The sequence below is a fragment of the Coffea arabica genome, chromosome 2e (genome assembly GCF_036785885.1).
Source record: "Coffea arabica cultivar ET-39 chromosome 2e, Coffea Arabica ET-39 HiFi, whole genome shotgun sequence".
NCBI lineage: Eukaryota > Viridiplantae > Streptophyta > Magnoliopsida > Gentianales > Rubiaceae > Coffea > Coffea arabica.
In genome coordinates this window covers 34,619,729-34,625,728 of record NC_092313.1, presented here as the reverse complement: position 1 = coordinate 34,625,728, position 6,000 = coordinate 34,619,729, and positions in this window count along the sequence as shown.

The following is a 6,000-nucleotide window of genomic DNA, read 5'->3' as shown; positions in this document are numbered from 1 at the left end:
GCTACAACTTGCATGTTTTACACAAGAGCTAGTTCAGCCTCTAACATCGAGAAAATATCAGTTGAAATGGATCAAAAACAGAGCAAGAGATCTGAACCCGAATCCAGTATGATCCGAGCCCTCGTCTGATCTTTTGGACGAGTGGATCCGAGACCAGAGGATCCGAGCTCGGATCCACTGTTGTAGGCCTCGGATCCCAATGAACAGTGAAGGAAAAAATGAAGAAAAATGCGATCCGAGGGGTATTTTGATAGATCCGAGCTCGGATCTTGCCCTCGGATCCCCAATTTCGGCTCTGCAACTTGTGCTCTATTCACACAAGCTTTTTGACCAATGTATCTGCAAGAAATCCGGCTGGAACTGAGCAAGCAAGTATAGAGAATTCAAAAAGCATCTTTTGATGAGTCCAAGAAGCAATTACATCAACTTTAACAACTCACCATGAGCTTGAATTCCTCTATAAATAGCAGCCTTGGAGGAACATTTTCACAACTTTGGAAGGCTAGAGAAACTCACCAAAAATGTAGTCTTCACTAGTTTTTCTTAGTTCATTAGTATAGTATAGGTAGTGTAGTTTATCCATCTTGTGTTTGTAGCTAGATTTGGATGAAGATTGAGGAGCAAAGATGGAGAGGTTGATCTCATGTGACAAGGGTGATATCTCTTCTACTACTTTCTCTCTTGTATTAGATTTCATGTTTAGCTATAATACAAGTTTGGATTTGTGTTTTTAACATGTTTAGTTAAAGTTTATGCCTAGAGTTATGGTTGAACTTACTATATCTTGTTTTTGATGTTTACTTGATTATTTGATGGTATTATTTTGAGCAAGTTATTTATCATTTTTGCTTTTCTAATCATGATTAACCAGCCATTAATTGTGATTATCTAAAGGTGTTAAGATTGCAATGAGAATTGGAATTTAACACTAGTTCAAAAAAGTGATAAACCTAGGGAGTACACTCACGAGAGTAGAGGTGCACCTATGTGGCTTTAGTGACGTGTTCATGTAATTTCATAGAAGAAATGAACTTGTAGCTAATTTCATAACCACGAGAGTAGGTATGGTTTAGCTACAAGTATAGTTGATTCACTACGAGAGTAGGTTTCACATACATTAGGAAATTACGCCATAACTAGCCAAGATAATAGCATTCACTTAACCAGTAATCTCATTTGCAAGAGTAGTAAGGAATTCCATATCTCTAGGAGCTTTTTAGTGCTAATTTTGATTTCTATTATGTTTATGGTAGTCTAGATAATAAAGGAGTTCGAAAAATACCGGTAATTGCAATCTTCTCTGTGGGATCGACCCTTAATACCCTATACTCGCTCACGATTCGTATACTTGCGATAAATCGCGTGTGAGGTATTTAGGAATCATAAATGTAAAACTTGATTGTGGATGAGCTAATTAATATATGTATACCCCGCTCACGTCAAGTTTTTGGCGCCGTTGCCGGGGAAGATTTGTCAATATCGGTGCTAAGAATAACTTTATTAATTTAAACATTTTTACTTATTTTTCTTGTGTTTGTAGTGTCTAGTGTCTTAATTTTTATTTTTTAGTGTCTTTGTTGAGTCTTTGTATATGTTTTTATGTGTTTAGAGTCATCTATTCTTCTTGACTAAATTTGTTTTTAAGTTATTTTGAAAACATGTTTAGGGGTTCAAGGAGAGTAGAAAATATGAGGAATCAATGCATGAGAGAAGGAAGATCGACAATGGATGGTTACTATATGCAAAGCTCCTTGAATCGAGGTAACCAAGAAATTGCCGAAAGTATATCGTTTGAAGATGGTTTAAGGAGTTTAAAGGTTAAACTTGATGTTATAATGTTACAAGTTCAAATGGATACCATGATGCATAAAATTGAGCAAAGGAGGAATGTTAATGCTTTTAATTATTATCATGTGATTTGTGACTTGTGTGGAGGTTATCATGCTACTAGTACATGCATGCAAGCACAAAATGTGGATTATTATGATGAATTAGAGCATTGCAATCCTTGTTTTAATCAATACAGTGCTAATTGGAGCAATTCTCATGTGTATGGTTGGGATAATCAATGTGCATATAGTGATTCTCCAAATTTTTATGATTACCAACTTCAAAATGTCCAATATGAATCAAAACCATTTTGGGAGTTGGCAATAGAGAAGTTAGCTAATGCACCTCTACCTTGGGAATTAGAAAGTGAACCATTAGCTAATTGTTCTTATGCCTCTTGGGAGCTAACTGTAGAAAATTCTTATAATCAATTTGATTTAGCCATAGAAAAACTAGCAAATGCAACCTCTGACCGTTTTGATAGGATTGAGGAAAGGTTAGATGAATTAGCTTCTCACTTTGGTAGAGTACAAGACCAAGTGCATGAGTTGTGTGAAGTTATTTCTTCTAATGATGTGCAAATTGACCCTAGCATGAATGGTGAGCATGTTGCAAGTGAAAATGGATTGCATTTTGATGAAAATGATGAATCTCAATTGTGTTTTAATGAGAAAATATCCATTTCACATGATAGTACCTTTGGAGCTAACATTGAACCTCAAGAGGTGAACCTTAGCGACTCATTTTTCACCCCTCTTAAGGAATGTGTTGAAAGTATAGGTTTTAAAGGTATTATTCCCCAAGAAAGCCACGCGGACGTTCCTTTGGTGAGTACTCAAGTGACGTGCATTCAAGGTAATATCTACGATTCACTTGAGATTGGTAAGCCACTTCCATCTCTCTTATCATTAGAACATGTGGCTTTCGCTATAAAGCCACCTTATAATGATCCACCCCAACCTCTAATGGTGGATTATTCATTAACTAAACCTCCTTGAGAAATGAGGTGATATAGTCAAGCTAATGACTATAAAAAAGCGCTTGTTGGGAGACAACCTAACAATTTCTAGTTTTTTTTAGTAAGTTTTAGTAATTTGATTAGTATTTTTGTGTGTTTTATAGGTAGCAATGACAAGAAATCATGCGAAATCATTTCAAGTGCAAAGGAGTTTATAAGGAGTGGAGACCGATGTGAAAAAGGGAAGCTTAACCTTCATTTTTGAGTTTACAATGCTTAATTTCATGTTATGTGGTTAAATTAGTCATTTGCATGAAGTTGAAGTGAATTCAAGTGTTTAAATGTGTTCATGACCTATTTGCACTCTTTTGACCATTTGAGCACTACCATGTGCATTGGAAGTGTCAAGGGGAACTATTTGATCCAAGAACCTCAACCCTCAATTTACATTCTACATGTTTTTGATTTGTTTTGAGATGTTGAGATTCATGTTTAAGTCACTTTTCATGTGCGTGAAGTGTTGAATTGTTAAAAATTTCATTGTAGAACACGAATTGGAGAGTGTGTTTCAAATTGGGGCCAAACTGAAAATTGCAGAAACTTCTGCAATAAGTGCAGATTCAATGGATCCGAGCTCGGATCCACTTCTGCAATCAGAAAAAATTCGAGCTTCTTGATCCGAGCTCACTTATCATGATCCGACCTCGGATCCTTTCAAAAACGACCTCGGATCCTTTCCAAAACGAAGGCTCGGACCACTTTTCTTCATTCTTCCCTCTTTTTCCTCCTTCAACTCCACTTTTCTTCTTGTTGGTTGCAAGCTTTTATTCTTAAGAAGTTTTATTTTTGTCTTTTTCAAGGTGCATTAATTGAACTCTCCATTCTTTCAAGTAAAGTTGGAAATTCATCACATTGCCATGGATTCGAATTGCGCAAGTTCATTAGGGGAGTATTACTTTCTCTTACTTTCGTTATTTTTCCTTTCTCACATTGAGGACAATGTGAAGTTTAAGTGTGGGGGAGGAAAATATTTGAACTTGCACTTTAATGCTATGTGATGATATTTTGTGACTTTAAATGATTAGAAATGATTGGAATTGTGCATAGAAATCTTGTCATATGGATAATTTGCTTGAAATTGGGTATGTTGTCAAAATTTTTCTAAAAATCTTTTCCAATATTTCACTATGGCTCAAAAAAAATTTTCAAATTTTTGCAAGTTTATTTAAAAATGGCCAATTTGTTCCAACTTTAAGTGCCTAATTCTTTCACTTGTTGAAACTTTATATGTATATTGGAAGATTTAGTTCTCATTTGACTTGGAAATGGTTATTATGCAATTAGGATTTTTGCATTTTAGAAAGTATATCCGATAAAGTGAGGAAAATTATGCCTATAATTTTACATGTTTAATGAGATTTCTTCTCTTTACTTAATTTTCCAAGTAAGTGATTGATATAGTCAATAAATGTTATACTCCTCCTTTGATTATTCTTATATATTTTCTATAAGGGAAAATTTATTTATTGTCTTACAAAAAAAAGAAAAAAAAAGAGAAAAAAGAGAAAAGAAAAATAAAAGAGAATAAGAGTTTTTTTTCCTACTCCAATGATTCTTGTACCAAGTAACCGGGAGTTGGCATCTACAAATGTCGACTTTCGCGTAAAAAAGTACTTGAATTACGAGTATGCATAGCAATTTAAATAAGTGAAATGTTAAGTAACCGGAGATCTTCACCTAAAAGTGTCGATTTTCGCATAAAAAGACTTCCTCACTATTTAAGTAAAAGTAGTGCAAATAAATCCCTCTTAGTTGTAAAATTTTGAGAAAAAGATGATTATAGGAAGAGGAATGCTATAAATTGACTACGTGACTTGCTTATTTGTAAAATTAGGTTGGGGTAAGAGATTAAGTTTAACTTGTTAAATTTATGGCATAATTCTCTTCCCTTTATTTGATATTATGAGTATTTAGTGTAAATTGAACAAGTGCATAATGATTGTTTACCAAGTTATGAGGAATTTAATTCGAAAAAATGCATATAGGGTTTCACCTCTTGAATCATTGTTATTGGAGATATGTTGATTACTTGAGGACAAGCAATGGTTCAACTGTGGGGGAGTTTGATAAGTGCATAGTTTACGTGCTTTTAGTGTGTTTTATTAGTTTGTTTTGGTGTGTTTTAATTAGTTTTATAGCTAATAAACTAAGATTCTAGTGAAAATATGCATTTTATGGTTTAAAGTGTGAAAATTGTATTTCTATGAACTTTTACAGCAAAAACTTTATGTTTTTGTAGGTTTAAGAATTCAATCATCAAAGGGAGTAAATTGAGAAGGGAATTGGATGATTGATGATGTTTTGAAGTGATAAAAAGAGAATATGAAGTGCAAGAGATGAAATGCAATCAAGTTCTAAAGAAAAGGAGTTTCACAGCTTTGACACCTTGTGGTATTTTGGCAATACCTTGAGCGACAATGATCGGATTGAGGTGATTCTTATACCATTTTGAAGCCAAGAGATAGATCTACATTTGGTATGAGACATTGAAGTCCAGTTCGGTGGTTTTCATAGTCAAAAAGTCGAAATACTGAAGTACATTTTCTATGGTCGAAGCTGAAACAAGTTTTTGACCAGTCAAGGGTAATTTGGTCATTTCTCAGTCCACGGAGCTCTAAATTAGGTGATTCTTGATGCATTGGAAAGCTAACACAAATAGCTACAACTTGCATGTTTTATACAAGAGCTAGTTCAGCCTCTAACATCGAGAAAATATCAGTTGAAATGGATCAAAAACAGAGCAAGAGATCTGAACCCGAATCCAGTATGATCCGAGCCCTCGTCTGATCTTTTGGACGAGTGGATCCGAGACCAGAGGATCCGAGCTCGGATCCACTGTTGTAGGCCTCGGATCCCAATGAACAGTGAAGGAAAAAATGAAGAAAAATGCGATCCGAGGGGTATTTTGATAGATCCGAGCTCGGATCTTGCCCTCGGATCCCCAATTTCGGCTCTGCAACTTGTGCTCTATTCACACAAGCTTTTTGACCAATGTATCTGCAAGAAATCCGGCTGGAACTGAGCAAGCAAGTATAGAGAATTCAAAAAGCATCTTTTGATGAGTCCAAGAAGCAATTACATCAACTTTAACAACTCACCATGAGCTTGAATTCCTCTATAAATAGCAGCCTTGGAGGAACATTTTCACAACT